The following is an 18,317-nucleotide window of genomic DNA, read 5'->3' on the forward strand; positions in this document are numbered from 1 at the left end:
AGATCCCCGACGTCTGCGCCTCCTAGAAGCCCTTCATATAGGTAAGGAGAAACCAAACTTAAATATTACTCAAGAAACGTTTCTCCTTCCCACCGCCGCCCGGAGAGCAGCGAGCGACCCCCCGACGATGCCAGATAATCAGGAGCCCCCACAGGATGATACGATTCCTGCTACAGACGGAATTCCTGACGTTCATCCCCAGGCACACCACTGTGGCGCTCGCACAAGAGAATCCCCGAGACCTTCGAGGCGAGATCCACGGCTTCGCCCAAGACCGGCCCGACCAATGAGAATGCAACTCTAGGTCCGTGCCGCTATAAATACCGTTCCGCAAACTTTCTTGCTACAGCTCATCATCATCATTTCTACCAGCAGACCTCGCAGAGAGCAGACGTGCCGAGAGATCGCTCCCGCCTCCTCGCCGCCTATTGGTAGAGAGAAATCCTCCCTCCCATTGGCTGACAACCGAAACCTTCAAGCTTGTTCTCAGCAACCAAGCTTGAAGAAAGTTGAACTTGCCTCCTATTGGCTGAGAGCACTTCTGCCAGAGCTGCCTTCTCATTGGCTGCTGATACAGCTCTTCAAGCCACTTTTACGACTGCTGCCAAATTGGCGCAAAACTATAAGTGAAATTCCACCCTCCCGTCCATCCCCATCCATCCTTCCCTACCCCCATTCCCCCCCCCCCCAAACTTCCACCACTATCACCACCATTCCTAGTCCCATCCTACTACCTTCCCAGCTTATATTCTTCCCATCCTAACCACTAGTTAAGGCAATCCCTGCCTTGTCTACCTATTCTATTGTTTCAGACCTCATTCTCAACTTCTCAACTTCTTCCAACTAACACCATCAGTAGCCCTTTGCCCCTGGAGTAGCCGTTGTGGTCTTAAAACTCTCTAGGGGCACTGGGAGTTCTGCATCGTCCAGGCTCATACTTCTTCAGTAGTGCCTGCATAGGAGTTAGGTATTGGTCACTGCCTTCCATAAAGTGACTGCTAACTATTACTGTAACTCTAATTTCCTTGAAAAAAAAAACGTTTTTTGGTTCTACCGCCCTTAATATTTGAAATTCTCCACTTTTATTTGAAGTTTTGTTAAAAAGTTAATATTTTTGCACCTTCCCCCCTTTTCAAAAGTCATCCCACATTGTTGTATCACAAATTTCTCAAAAATATTCCCAAATTTTGAAATTTATATATTTATCAAAAAGGTTGTGCAATTCCCCTAGATTAATTTAGTATTTTTCACAGAGGGAATTAATTATTCTTCTTTCAGAGGGTAAAATTCTTGCTTAATCATGACATAATGGGTAAAGTTAAAATTAAGGACACTAGTCAGGGACTTGATGAAGAATCACGTCGCCTGGCAATATGGAATACTCTTCAGGAAAAATTATGCTTTATCCACAAGCTCACTAAAGCTAATAATTACTACTTAGCTATAGCAGATGAAGCAACAATTGAAAAAATAATTCATCCTGACACCAAACTGGCTCTACACAATAATAAGTTTGAAGTTCTGGACCCCCCTCATCTGAATGCTTCACGCACATTGGTCATAACCCAGGCTGACAGTTTGGTATATAATGTATCCGATGAGGAGCTCAAGTATGAAATTGAACAACGTAATGGTGTAAAGGTTACTGCAATCATCAAGCTTCCCAACACCAAAACCACATTCAAGGTAAAACTAGAGTCTACCCAAATGGTGAGAGACTGTCTCATCAAAGGACTTCTCATCTCTGGCCAATCCTTTCCACCTAGATTCCTAAGCCAGGAGATCCACGCTGTTCCACCCCAGTGTATGAGATGCTACAGCTATGAGCACACAAAAAAGAACTGCCCCAAGCCAAGTAACTATAAAATCTGCTCAATATGTGCCTCTGAGGAACACTATTGGACCGATTGCACCAACCAGGAAAATCCAAAGTGCATCACTTGCAATGGGGATCACCCAACCATGGCTGCAAGATGCCCAACCAGGAAAGCTTTGACCAAGGACCAGGCTAAAACGATCAGGAACCAACAATCCCAGATCACTCCAAACAAGACCTTCGCCCAAGCCACAGCCTCAACTGCGCCGAATAGTTCAAACACACCCAACAACAACATCTCACTTCATCAGCTCACTGTAATCAACACAGCTATAATAACTGCAAATTTGAGTGAAACAGTTGAACCAGGCACTTTCCAAACAATGATGGACGCTTTCTACAAAGCTAATGGCCTACCGTTGATTAAAATTCCTACAGAGGCTATCCAGCTAGCTAAGAAAGTCTCAACATTGCTAAAGTCAGAAAATCAAAACAACACCAGCCCCAATCAGCCCCTGACAATTGATGACGACATGGAAATTGAAGAAGCCAAGAGGAAAAGAATACAAAGCGATTCAGACTCTGAAGTTGAAATGCCTTCACACCCGGCAAAAAAACAGCCACCTCAACTATCACAAGCAACAACCTCATCCTACAATAATACAGACCCTGAAACACAAGGAGCTATGGCTCTTCCAAGCCTCCCTTCCATCAACCAGACCAAGAACCCCAAAATTGGACTTAGACTTTACATTTCCATTAACACGGCAAACCCCAAAAACCCTACCCACAATACCCTCAAGAGGATGATTTTTGAATATAAACGATGAAGTACATTTTCACAGAGGAATTAGATAATAATACAGTCAAACAATATATTACTGATGGAACAATAGAACTTGACAAATATAGTAACAGGATCACGAGGATAAACCACGATAAATTCCAAAAATTAAACTCAGGATTCTTTGACTTAACGAAAGGAAAAAACACCATAATGGACACTCTCACAGTCATCCAACATAACGTACTGAAGTGGACCTTCCTTCGTAGTAAGGAACTAAGCAACATTTATTCTTCTTTCTCCCCACATCTTATACTTCTCAATTCCACAGGGATACCCAACTCCACGCGCATTAAGATCTGGAACTACAACGTTTTCCAATGCAACACCACTAACGATCAAAATGCCGGGACAGCAATAGCAGTAAGACGGATATCACAGTCAAATTAATAGACGGATTCAATCATGACCTAATCGCAGTAGAACTACAGACAGTTCGGGACCAGTAATCATAGCAACGACTTATTTACCTCCCAGGAACCCAGTATTTCCTCAGCAGGATATCTTGTCCTTAATGAGACGCAATATCCCAGTCTATTACTAGCAGACCTAAATGCAACTCACCCAGCCCTGGGCCACAATAGTACTAATCCCAGAGGCACCTTAATTCAAGGTCTTATGAAACAGGAATCTAGTTTACTTTCTAGGACCAGATTTTCAAACATATTTCAGCAGAAGATCCAAGGGCAAACCTGACATCCTTCTGTCTAACAGATACCACATTTTCAATTATTCAATCACTCAGGGTCCTTTAACTTCCTCAGACCACATACCTATACTATTAAAACTTACTGTGAGACCTATTATGGTAGCCATCAGCCCAACACTCGATTTGACCAATGCCAACTGGGACTGCTTCAAGGATATTCTCGACGACTCTCTCTCCAACTATGACGAACCTGATAACATCAGAAAGGATAAAACCTATATCGATGACAAAATAACTTTTTGGTACAGGATGATCAAAGAAGCCACAGAACTTTGTATACCCCTCAAAACTTTCAGGATCTTACCATATTCTAAAGAAACAGAGAATCTTAAGCAATTACAATATTGCTATAAACAAGCCCTAGTTTTAATTAATAATCATGGCCCATCACTGCAGCTATTAGAATACTTACAAAATATTAAAGAAAGAATTAAAATAGAAGCTAAGGAACTCATAAATTCGACTTGGGAGACACTTCTAAATAAAATCGAAGGAATCTACAGAGACCCAGGAAAGTTCTGGTAAATGATCAGAAAGGCTTCTGGGTTCAGATTACTGAACCTACAGCTTACATCCTCCATAACAACAGGAAGATCTTTTCACCCCAGGATCAGGAACCAATTTTCAGAGAATACTGGTCTAATATCTTCAAAATAAACCCATGGGAGAATCTAAGGTTTGACTTGCAACATGAACAACGAGTGATTGCAGCACTACATGAACATGATGACCAAATAATACCATACGACACGGTAGACCTCGATAGATTAGATGTTGAAGACCAGTTTATTAAACCAATTCAACTGCAAGACATCATCAAAATAATCAATAATTTTAAAAACAAAGCACCTGGCCATTCTAGAGTAAACAAAATTATTATTAAGCATCTTCCCAACTCCATGCTGGTCTTCCTAAGAGTCATTTTCAATGAAACCATAAGTATGGGCTACTGCCAGACTTTTTCAAGAAAGCACTACTTCCCTTTGTGGGGAAAAAGGGTAAAGATCTAACTACGGTTTCAAACTATAGACCAATTTCCCTTCTAGAAATACCTGGTAAGATCCTGGAAAAAATCATTCAGATAAGGTTTAATGAGTTCCTCGAAGATAATCTACTAACCAATAATAATCAATATGGGTTTACTCAAGGCAAAGGAACTCAGCTTGCATTAACTAGACTATATGAGTACATAGCAGTCAAGAAGAGCTTAGGACACAGCTGCAACCTTATCTCTAGGGATGTCAGTCGAGCCTTCGATAAAGTCTGGCATGACGGTCTAAAATACAAACTTTTGGAGGCGCAATTGCCAGATTTACCAACCAGACTGCTATGTAACTTTCTTGACAACCGGGTGGCAAGAATTAAAATTAAAGACTTCATAGGACCAGAGTTCCAGTTACAGTCAGGGCGGGGTCCCCCCTCAAGGTAGTATGTTCTCTCCCCATCACTCTACAACTTCTACATTAAAGACACCCCTCCTCCATCTCAAGGTTGCCTTCAAATTATGTTCGCAGATGATCACACCCAAGTAATAACATATCCTACCAAAGCCAAAGGTATGCTGCAAAGAAAGACTATTAGAGAAATACAGAAAATCAACAACTACGAAAAGAAATGGAAAGTAACTACAAATATCAATAAATTCCAGCTCCTCTCAATTTCTGCTCGACGTCCCATGGATATCATAGTCAACAATAGGAGAATTCCATATAACCAACAAGTCACAATTCTTGGGTGCAAATTTCAAAAATCAGGCATTCTTCCCCATGTACAGGCGAGAATAGCTACCGCGAGGAAAACGGTCAGTAGATTCAGAGGACTCTCGGCAAAAACTCAACTCAAACTATACAAATCACTAGCCAGGCCACAGCTAGAATACCCAGCCATCATATTTGGAGCACTTAGCAAAACAGTACTAAGTAAAATGCAAGCAGTTCAGAATAAAGCTCTGAGGCAAGCATATAGGGAAAGTCCCCCCTACTTCAACACAATAAGGGAGTTGCATAATCACTCAAATTTGGAGCCTCTGAATGTCAGGTTCCATAGACTTGGGCAGAAAACTTGGGACAAATTAAGTTTAGAGGATGAAAACTTATTCACAACCATAGAGATCTCACCATCAACCAGTCAGAGATCACTACTGGTGGAGTAGACTTGAGCCAAAGGTCAATTGTGACCCCCCCAGACCAAGGTATATATATACTGACTAATAATTATGTATGTATATATATATGTATAGGTGCGTGTATGTGTGTGTATATATATATATATATATATATATATATATATATATATATATATATATATATATGTGTGTGTGTATATAATGTGTTATAGTATATATATATGTATGTGAGATGTGTATATATATGTATGTAAAAAATAAAAAAAAAAAAAAAAAAAACTATACTAATAATATATAAATCATAATTAACACTTAACTAAATACATAAGGTGCTTGTACATCTTAATCCTACTATCATATAAAATCAATTCCAGTTAGCAGGCGGTGAACCAAATTAACTGTTTTTCCGAGCCTTTCTTCTCTGTCTTGTCCTTGCATGATGGCTAAACTAGTAATCTAACTTCGCAAGAGGGTCTGCCCCTCACTATTTTCTCTTCTACTATACTTCACTTTCCATCCCTTTTTTTCCTTCAACCTTTCCCTTCCCGAGTATCCGCCGCCAGGCTTAAACTGGATTGTATCCAGAGGTACTCTTCCTTCTCCCTTATTCCCCACTTCCCTATCCTTATCCTAGTCCTAGTCTTGCTACAGTCTCTTCAACCGACTCGTCCGAAGATGACCTACGAGAAGGTCGAAACGTTACGTAATACCAGCTATACCAGCACCAACACCAGCCCTTAATCCAAAGACGACCCTGGCCCGAACTGAACTACGCTTACGGAATAATACCGGCACTGATGACGACCCCTGCTTGACCTGGACCTGATATCCTGTTCTAATAAAAGATTCCTTCAGCATCTACAATTTTGAAAATTCCCAATATGAATATTGGCCAGTTACTCAGAAACATCGCTGAGCCTGAGAAGCGAATTGTAAGGAAAATAGAAAAAACAATATATAAAATCAACTCGCTTAATTCTGCCATCCTTTTTAACAGAATAATAATAATAATAATAATACTGTTAAAAAGAATGACAGAATTAAGCGAGTAGATTTTATATATTGTTTTTTCTATTTTCCTTACAATTCGCTTCTCAGGCTCAGCGATGTTTCTGATTAACTGGCCAATATTCATATTGGGAATTTTCAAAAAATTATAAATGCTGAAGGTAATCTTTTATTAGAACAGGATATCAGGTCCAAGTCAAGCAGTGGTCGTCGTCAGTGCCGGTACTGACGACGACCCCTGTTTGATCTGGATCTGATATCCTGTTCTAATAAAAGATTACCTTCAGCATTTAGAATTTTTTGAAAATTCCCAATATGAATATTGGCCAGTTACTCAGAAACATCGCTGATCCTGAGAAGCGAATTGGAAGGAAAATAGAAAAAACAATATATGAAATCAACTCTGCCATTCTTTTTAACAGTATTTGCCTAAAAGAGGGTCTTCTACAAGAAAAAGAAAATAATAATAATAATAATAATAATAATAATAATAATAATAATAATAATAATAATAATAATAATGGAAAATAGAAAATGTAATCGTAATATAAGTAGTGATAAAATTGTTTGATGAGAAGGAAAAAGAGGAATATTGTAACTTTTATATACTATTGTGCAATCATCCTCCCAGACGTATCACGTTGTTGCCCAAAAAAAGTGCTGTGGCTAAAATAAGATTATATATGTAAGTGTTTACATAATAAAAATATGGAATGTTAGTCCATATATATAAAAGTCTAAAACTAAAGAGGTCAACCAGATTGCTTGCAGGAATGTGATCAGACTAGAGACGCTAAAGATGACGTATACAATAAAAGTAGGCTAAGATAACATGTCGTCACCTGTAGTCATTCAATTGTTTATAAACCTTAGTCCAAGCTCCCTGCTTGAGACAACTACCCCGACCTATTATTCAAACGGCCTACGTGATCTCTAGCGTGTCTCATTCGATTGTGTGTTCGTATGAAACTATGTCATCTGATAGTATGTTCATATGTTCGAACTACTGTCTGTTCCTTCATAACTTGTAACAGAGATGGTAGACGGGCAGAAGAGAGTTAGCTATCGTCATTAGAAGACCTGTACCTCTTTACCTAAGCTTTATCATGTAGAGGAATAGGATTAGCCATTATCATGGGCAGAAGAGAGTTAGCTATCGTCATTAGAAGACCTGTACCTCTTTACCTAAGCTTTATCATGTAGAGGAATAGGATTAGCCATTATCATGGGCAGAACAGTGTTAGCTATCGTCATTAGAAGACCTGTACCTCTTTACCTAAGCTTTATCATGTAGAGGAATAGGATTAGCCATCATCATTGGCAGAAGCGATCAAGCTATCGTCATAGAAGACTTGTACGATCATACCTGATCTTCATCATGTAAAACTTCAGAAGAATATACTATTTTTTATACCTTGTGTTTTCTACAAGAACCTCACCGAACCATGAGTTTAACACATCGTCGTAAAGATAATACCGACTTCGTAAGTGATCTACAAAACCCCAGACACTCCATTGAAGATGGAAGTGCAATACCAACCGACTTAGCGTATAGATTATCGCTAGTCTAACATTACCTCATAGGGCGCCTTATCATACAAGGCACAAGCTCTAATAATTGGTGGCAGCGGACCAGAAGAACTCTACAACGTCCTACGAAGAAAAAACAGAATAATAAATCATGAAGTCAACGACGACGAAAGCAGCAGATTCTTCAAGCAACCTAGTATCATCATTAGTGAGCGACTTCAGAAAACAACAAGATTCGTCAAGCAACTTAGTATCATCATTAGTGAATAACTTCAAGAAACAAACCCGACGTGTCCTTTTTCCTACGACAACGCAAGCTTCGTCTCTCATTAGAATCATTCAAGAAAACATCGTTAGTGAGCGTTTCCGGCACTGCAAGAAACAAACCGAACGCGTCTGCAGCATCGGATCTTTCAAGGGCTCGAATCATCGAAACAACGCGCACGGGGGAAACTGAAGCCAAACCAGGTCATCCGCTAAATAGAGAAGGAGGACCAAGGCCGTGTGTCGTTAGCGGAACACCGTGACTTCCCACAAAAGCAAGCTAAGTACAATTTTTTATTCATTTGGAGTAACTTTGAGTGTTTCCTTTACAGGTCGAATTTCGTTATTCCTGTGGCTGAAGTTACGAGACATTCTTAATCTTACTTTTTTACAGAAATTATCTACATCATTGAGATTTCGCTACTGCGAGTTTTTATCTTTGAGTGTCTGTTTCCAGAAGTTCTACTGAAATATCATAATCATATACTATGTTAATTTTATCATTTTGGGTGATTATTAATCCCTTACGTAACAAATCATATTAAACAGTGAATATGCGTTTACGCAGTGGACGTCTGTATTTATACAGATGCATGGATAGGGTCGTTAAGCACCGTAGTGATTAGAAAACACACAAAACACAAGTGGAACACCCGTACAAATCTATATAAATTAGAGGTAACACTATTTCGGGTCATGACAATAAATGCTCCTTTGCAAAGTCCCGATCGCACTTTTAGTTTTAGCCTTGAGTTTTTTGAGTTATATAAAATATCGAACCTCAATGACTCAACTTAACTTTAAAAATATGGCTGGATTGCAAGGAATAACATGTCTGTAAAAAACTTTCATCAGGCTAAATGCGCTGACCAGGATCCCTCACTATTTCAAATTTTAGCAAAGAATGAAGTACAAACAGTTAATATTGTATGCAGTAGTGATAACTTGTCTTATTAGTAATCGCTCAGTTCCTAATAGTTCGTCCATTCATTGCTTTATACGTAACCAGCAACATAATGCTAAAAACACACAATATGTTGCCGATGGTAATAAAGAGAAGGATCCTAATTATTACAAAAAGAAATAGAAACAGTAGCCCGTTCAGAATCAAACAAGCAAACTCGGTTACTGTGTCACCTAGTCAAGCGGTCAAGGTCAGTCGAAAACTGCCGAAGTGTTCAAAGCATAGCAAATTCCACACAATAAGCGACTCTAGCAGAGTGGGGAAAAGCGATGTTGGTTCATACCAATATCTTTTTGAATTAAAAAGGATTTTTCCTATGAAACACACGACCGTATAAGTAATCAGAGCAGGTTTTCGTTTTAATTTTAATACATTAAGTTATAATAAATACTGGTGGATTAAGCCCAACTGTACGCGCCGTAAAAATTAGAATATCTTGTTTTATTTCTTTAATCACGTAATATCTTGTATTTACGGACTCACCGTCTGTTGTTCGAACTTCCCTAATGAGAAGTCCGGATAAGCGAGCGTTTACAGATACCTCTATAGTTATAAAAAACGTTGATCTGTATGTAGTGTAATTGTAAGATCCATCTAGGGGTATACAAAATATTATCTTACATCCTGCAAAATAAGGCGTGTTTATCAAAGGAAAATCCTATAAACCTTCAAACATATTAAAATCCGTTTGAACAAAAATGAGACAGTTAATCAAATAATAACTTATATAAAGGAACTATACATTTGTCTCATAAATCGTAACATTGTTCAAATGACCCAACAGAATTCTCCCACAACCGCAGTCGTACTTTGCACGCAAAAATCTCGAGAAGCATGCACCCTCGAATGTCTTAGTGCGTGTAAAAAGACTTTGCTGGGAAATGAAATTTTTAATCCTTCCCGACACTCTGAAATATAACGATTTCCGCGAACAAAGCCCTAAAAGTATACATATCGTGGATACGGAAGTTATAAATATCGCATTTTTTATTGTTGCTAATTTTTAATCACGCCCAACCAGTCGTGGATGAATCTCTCTGATAATCTATCTAAAGTAATATCCGTAAAGTCATTCAAGCAGAGGTGATTCAGCAGAAATTTTTTTTTATCTTTTATCTGAATACCAGGAAGTTTCTCCACTAGCGAGTGATCTCTGGGAAAAAACGGATGTAATTTAACACAAAATACGGTCTAAGGACAAACATTAAGCTATATACGTACCTTCGTGTAGACTTTCAATGAAATTTCAAAATAGAGATAAATGACGTAGTTGAAAAATGTTAGTAATAGGAGTCATTAGGAAATCAAATAAGCCCATATAATTTTTCCCTCAAACGTCATGCCATAAAAGATCGGATTTCGCGTATCTGCGTAGATTCTGTCGCTTAAACAAGGAAACGACTCCCGATAGTTTCCAGTGCGATGTACCGACGACATCTTATCTCTGTTAGGTTAGAATAAATTTTTTTCACCAACTTGGACTTACTTAAAGGCTTTTACCTGATACCATTACCTAAGTGATTGTACCTCATATACCGTTTCAGCACACTCAGGGGACATTATCAATTTTTACGTATGCCTCCGGCTTACGTTGCGCCCCAATTATAATATAGTGTTTGGAGACTTTTAAGGGATACCCTACATGCCTATATGGATGATCTTGTAATCTTTTCTAATACCTTAGAAGTACATTCACATAAAGTAGAGCTAGTGCTACAGAGACAAAGACAAATAATCTCAGAGTAAAATATCTAAATGAGAGTTTTTTAAAACCGAACATGTTTATCTAGGTTTTATGTGTCTGGTCAAGGTCTTAAAAGTAGTCCATGGTAAGGTGTCGGCTATTCATAACTTTCCGGTACTTATTAACGTAAAAGGGGGATACAGCACTTTCGCGCTTTAGTGGGTATTACAATCGTATGTAAATATGTAACTCTTCAATCATGACAGCTCCTTTAACAGATCTTACGAAGAAGAACGTAGATTTATTATGGTCTGAAAAGCATCAACAGGCGTTCAATATCTTAAAAGCGGAAAATGCAGCTTACCTAACTTAAAAAATCCCTGACTTAAATAAGGAATTATTGCAACAGACGCCTCAGACCAAGGGGTAAGAGGGTATTACTTCAGTAATATGATAAACAGTTCTTCCCTATAGCTTTGTTATTTACGTAAACTAAAGCCCTCTGAAAGTAAATATACAGTAATAGGCAAGGAAGGGCTAGGTATCTTTAACTCACTAGTATATTTTAAGTTCATAATCTATGGCTATCCTGATAAAGTCCTTACTGAACATGAGTCCTTTACCGAGTTTTTCAAAGGCTTTAATCACAGTCCAAAAGGAACTCGGTGACAAATGATCATTCAGGTCTTTGGAGCCAAGATAAGATATCTACCTGGGAAAGCAAATATCATAGCTGACGCATTATCCCGCAATCCCGCACCATACAGCAAAGAACCATTAATTGGACTAAAAGATATAGAAACATCCGTGCCTATTGTTAAAACCGTATCTAAACAAGAAAATTCCTTAACCCAAGAGATCGCGAGCATTGAATATCTGGGTCGGAGCGCAGAACTGTTACAAACTGAACAAAGCAAGCGTCAACAGACATAACCCAAACAATAAACACTTCGAAACGGAAACAGGGTCAGCGGCTAAGCAAAAACAATACACACTTCGAGCAGAAACCCTAAAGCAAAAGTATATTTAAAGTATGTGTATCAGAATAATGTAATCAATGTAATATTATATGTAGGTCTGTGACGAGGTAAACCCGAAGAACACAGCAGATGACTAACGACCAGGTATTAGTAATAATCTCTTTCATACCAATCGTCATAAACTGGTTGCATTCCGTCATCCAGGGTTCCCTACTATGTTACAGAAAGCCAAATCACTATTTTACTGGCCTACAATGCTTACAGATATAAAAAGCACATAACTGATTGTAACACGTGTCATGAAAACAAGGGACACACTAAGACACCTGTCAGTTTAGGGGCCTATCCTGTGCCAAATCAATCCTTGAAAGAATATACTTAGAATTATTAACAGAGTTACGAGTCTGACAGAGGGAATAAACGCTTCTTAGTGTTAATAGTTCCTTGACACGTTATATAGAATTAATAGCACTAAAAACAAACACCGCAATTGAGTGCGTTAGGAATATTTATGAGTGCTAAATCAGTAAACATGGAATTCAACACATGATAATCTGACTCGGGTGGTGTAAATCAATAATAATCTCCTTAACACGTTGTGTGAATTCCTTTCCATTAAGAAAACCAATAATATATTTTATCACCCAGAGTCAATCGGTTTGGTAGAATAACGGATAATTAAATAGGAAGTGTCAATGTCTTACGAGTTACAACTCGTGATATTGGATCCGACCGGATTATAGCGGTTCTCGCGGTTTTAAATACCTTTATCATATATATCTTGTATCTATAGAATTAATGCCGCAAGTAGCCTTATACGGTACGTCGCTAGAACACTTTTCCACATATTCAAGCCAACCATTAATTTATCAAATATATATAAAAAAAATATATAAATAAATAAATATAATAAAATAAAATAAATATGGATACAAGTGGAGTCAATATAATACACTCCGTAAGAAGTCGGAAGGGTTACAAATTATAATAAAAAAGGAATCACGATAAAATCAATAAGCAAAACGTAACCATAGATAATTAAATATCCAAATATATATGCGTAAAGATTTGAACTCTAACTTAACGCTTTAGTAATGACAAATAAGCTAAAAGTTCAAACACATATCAAAACCTACTGACATATTGTCTGTCCCGGTGATTTATATTCGTAGTCAATGAAAAAAAAAAAAAAAAAAAAAAAAAAAAAAAAAAATTAAATAAATAAATAAAATAATAATAAATAAAATGAATAAAATAAAATAAAAGAGATTTTAAAGTCAGGAAGTCTAGAAGTGAAAATGTTATCTATGGAATAATCCTATATGAATCTTATACAGGGCTAATAATATATATAGAATTTTGTATGGAAACCTTTTTCATATAGTTTGAATAAGGAATATTTATTTAACATAATGCCAACATGAAACTAATATATTGTTCAATTTTGGTACTGTTGTTTTTTTTTCAGACATTCTTCTCATGCGGGTGGAGAATTAAAACACTAAAATATCATTTGAAAATACTAAAGTCGTATCTCTTACAGCAAGTAACGTAACTCTTAGCTGGCTGAGAGCAATCTCCTGCCAAGTGACGACGTCATCATTGCCGTATCAGCATTTGTTCCTTTTAACCTCAATAATCTGCTTACACAGGCTTCATCTGTGTGTCGTCTCTGCTTGCAAAAGCAGATTGACTGGAGAAAGGAATGCTTAGTTCATGAACTTCACATGTGGTTCATAGGTCACATGACAGGCCACATAACATATTCTTATCCGTGTGTGTAATGCAATTAGTTAAGGACTTGTAATCATTTTAAAATTAATGAACAATATAAGCAAATAGAATTTCTATAACAACAACATGAATTAATTTTTTTTTTCTGAACCTCATAGACATTTAGAAGTATCAAGATATGTATATATGAAATATTTACTTGCAACATTAGCCTATTACAATTCAAGTAAAACATTCATGGGAAAATGTCACATTTTCTTGAAAAACCCAAAGTTTATATAGAAATTAGTTACATAGTGGGTTTTTCGTTGCATCTCCTACCTATTAATAATGTTTTAATAGTTAACCTCAGAAGATGCGCACGAGAAAATTGAATATGAAACTTTTGTTAGGGCACATAGAATCATGATTAATCTTCTCTTTGACTCTTATGTTGCCTGGCAATCTTACAATTAGCTCCGTTTTCCACTTCTTTGTCTAGTAACTTACTACCAGTAATATCGAATTTTCTTTGAGATTCGTAATGATATCTATTTATTTTTCATTATTTATGGATATTTTTACAAGTCATCATAGACCTGGATAGGTTCACTCATTGTTAATGCCATGGATAAAAAAGTTTGTACAGCGGACTCTTTTGAATTCCGAAATATCAGCGAATTCATGTGGGTTAAGTCTGGTCTAAATGGCTCTCTCCCCTCCCCTGTATTTGGATGTCGTCTGAATTTACTTTGCCCTTGTGACAAGTATAATTTCACTTGCAGGCTGATTAATGGAACCTGGTTACAGTATCCTGCAGTACGAGAGTTTCACATCGCAACTTCAAAAAATCGTTCGTCGCAGCGGACGACTACAGTCAAGTAACAACCGCCTACAATGTGAAAGGAATTTCATGGACTTCTTCGACCGACACCGTATCTCGTCGTTAATCTCGTTTTCATGCGGAACGCTCCAGCGGCTGTCGGAATTCGACTACAAAAAGGGACATACTTCCGACAATTACGACCCGAAGGATATTCAACTCTACTTTGCTGGCGAAGGACTCGTGCTGGGATGATCTATTCATCGCGAACGTAATCGTGTAGCTTAGGATGCAGAGAATAAGTATGAGCGCAAAATAGAACGTTGGACCCGCCCAGGCAAATTTTCCCCTTGTTTTAACCATTGAAAAAGGCCGTTTCAATTGGCTAAAGGTGGTTGTCTGGAACTGTGTAATGGACGAAAAGTTGTTCGAAAGCTAGTTAAAAGTGAAGTAGTATAACCTCGGTCATGTATCCTATATATATAAAGTATCATGTATCCTATATAATTGATCATAAATAACAGAATCGAAATATATTTTTTTTGCGTGTACGCACTAGGAATCTATATATAAATGATCATAAATAACGGAATCGAAATATATCTTTGCGTGTACGCAATAGGAATCTATTTAAAGTGCACATATATTAATCATAATTATATGAATCCATATACATATGTATAAACAAATCAGGTAGCCTATAATCAATCTGTTACCTTATATCTTACCATTATCTGAGTTAGTATATGAATTAATGAATCAGATATATAACATTTAGCATGAAAATCAACGAATCAATCAGAATAAACATTAATAATGTTATCAATTCATATATGAAAATTTTTATCAGTTAAAATATGATTTTTATCATGTTAATCTTCATTCTATGCAATTATCAGAGTACATTAGTATTTTCTGTAGCATAAGTATCTTAAAGAGATGAAGTGAAAAACTGTATCATTATATATCATGTGATCACTATTATTTACCAATATCATTGTTTTATATTTTATTACTTGAATCAATTCATGTACACCATGAATTTTTATTTACTTATATATATATATATTCACATAGTGTCTGTATCACACTCCTATAAGTCAGATGCAAGTCAAGTTTGAGTAATATTCAGTAGTTGGTTTTGGTAGCTGACCGAGCTAATGTAAGTGTTTACATAATAAAAATATGGAATGTTAGTCCATATATAGAAAATCTAAAACTAAAGAGGTCAACCAATTGCTTGCAGGAATGTGATCAGACTAGAGACGCTAAAGATGACGTATACAATAAAAGTAGGCTAAGATAACATGTCGTCACCTGTAGTCATTCAATTGTTTATAAACCTTAGTCCAAGCTCCCTGCTTGAGACAACTACCCCGACCTATTATTCAAACGGCCTACGTGATCTCTAGCGTGTCTCATTCGATTGTGTGTTCGTATGAAACTATGTCATCTGATAGTATGTTCATATGTTCGAACTACTGTCTGTTCCTTCATAACTTGTAACAGAGATGGTAGACGGGCAGAAGAGAGTTAGCTATCGTCATTAGAAGACCTGTACCTCTTTACCTAAGCTTTATCATGTAGAGGAATAGGATTAGCCATTATCATGGGCAGAAGAGAGTTAGCTATCGTCATTAGAAGACCTGTACCTCTTTACCTAAGCTTTATCATGTAGAGGAATAGGATTAGCCATTATCATGGGCAGAACAGTGTTAGCTATCGTCATTAGAAGACCTGTACCTCTTTACCTAAGCTTTATCATGTAGAGGAATAGGATTAGCCATCATCATTGGCAGAAGCGATCAAGCTATCGTCATAGAAGACTTGTACGATCATACCTGATCTTCATCATGTAAAACTTCAGAAGAATATACTATTTTTTATACCTTGTGTTTTCTACAAGAACCTCACCGAACCATGAGTTTAACACATCGTCGTAAAGATAATACCGACTTCGTAAGTGATCTACAAAACCCCAGACACTCCATTGAAGATGGAAGTGCAATACCAACCGACTTAGCGTATAGATTATCGCTAGTCTAACATTACCTCATAGGGCGCCTTATCATACAAGGCACAGCTCTATATATATATATATATATATATATATATATATATATATATAATATATATATATGTATATGGAATAATGTAAATTATTATGTATATATATATATATATATATATATATATATATATATATATATATATATATGTTTGTGTGTGTGTGTGTGTGAAATAAGTAAATCATTTCGTCTATAATGGTTATTACTATCACATACGTACCTAGTAAAAAGTGACCAGTAGATTCTATAAATACATGCGTACGTTTGTGAAATATTGGCCTAAGAGCTGTACTTTAGATATTTTCTAAAAACTCTGGACAAAGAGACAATTTTCACAATACCAGCTACAACAAGAGAGGTCCTATAACAAAGCGAACCTCCCTTCACACGAGACATTAAGGCCTAATTTCGGATCTTTGCTAGATAATGACCCCAGAGGGTTGGTACCCTGTACGTATCTACCTTTTCGACTTGTTTAGTACAAGCCCGTTGGGTATGGCAGTGAAAACATTAACAAAAGATTCTAAATATTATAAAGAAATATTAGCCCTAGATGACGACCCTGAACTTTGCTGGTGTCGCTATATAATTTCCAACAGAATTTTAGCAAGCATCACTTTGTTTATGCTTTTTCCATCCTTTTGTATAAAGTGCAGATTGCCATTGATGTCTTTTGCGTTGAATTTCAAGATCTGTTGAGAAGCAGGAGATATTGTTTGTTTGTTTGTATATAGTGTTTTTACGTTGCATGGAACCAGTGGTTATTCAGCAACGAGACCAACGGCTTCAAGTGACTTACGAACCACACGCCAACACCATATCGACCACGTCACTGAGGCGCTAAGCAGATATATTGTAATTCAAATACTACCATTTCAGCCTCAATTTAGATACCGATAAAGAAAATAAGAGGACACTAATTATGGCTCCATAAATCTATTCGTCAACCAGTATGTTGAGAGAGAGAGAGAGTGTCTTGAAACGATATCATGATGCACATTGTCTAATTTGAAGTTACGTTGCCGACGACAAACGTTATTCGACGTTGGAAAAATGTAGGTTTTCTAACTATTTATTCTTCAAAATTCTTGATGACTTTCATTTCATGTAATGACATTCATGTAGCACATTTTTTTTCTACCTGAAGAAGGGATAAGCTTGAAAAAAAAAAATGATTGATTCCCTGGCAGCCACAGGATATTTCTATTGTATCTGAGGTTATGGATGATAATGTTCCCTACAATAACGCATAATTCCTTACAGGTTTTTCTAAAAAAATACCTTTCTGCGAATATACTGGTTTGTTTGTATGGTGTTTTTACGTTGCATGGAACCAGTGGTTATTCAGCAACGGGGCCAACGCTTTTACGTGACTTCCGAACCACGTCGAAAGTGAACTTCTGTCACCAGAAATACACATCTCTCACACCTCAATGGAATACCCGAGAATCGAACTCGCGGCCACCGAGGTGGCAGGTCAAGACCATACCGATCACGCCACTTATACTTTTGTTTACGTGATCAACAAAAATCTTACTTTCTATTTCCATCTGCGATTTGCTGTCATCAGATCAACGGTCGAATTAAGACAGTCTGGGACCAGCAGCTGATTTTGACATCTGAAAGTTTTCCTAAGATGTTAAGTTATGCTTCCCCTGTTATCTGCATAGACTCAGTTCATTTCATATAAAACTATATCAGAACGTGGAATCATACTCTGTGAAGCCCTCTACAAAGCTTTCATGAAAAACCTAAAGACCTTATATATACTTATAACAAAGAAAACTC

This window comes from Macrobrachium nipponense, chromosome 28, assembly GCF_015104395.2.
Source record: "Macrobrachium nipponense isolate FS-2020 chromosome 28, ASM1510439v2, whole genome shotgun sequence".
Classification (NCBI taxonomy): domain Eukaryota; kingdom Metazoa; phylum Arthropoda; class Malacostraca; order Decapoda; family Palaemonidae; genus Macrobrachium; species Macrobrachium nipponense.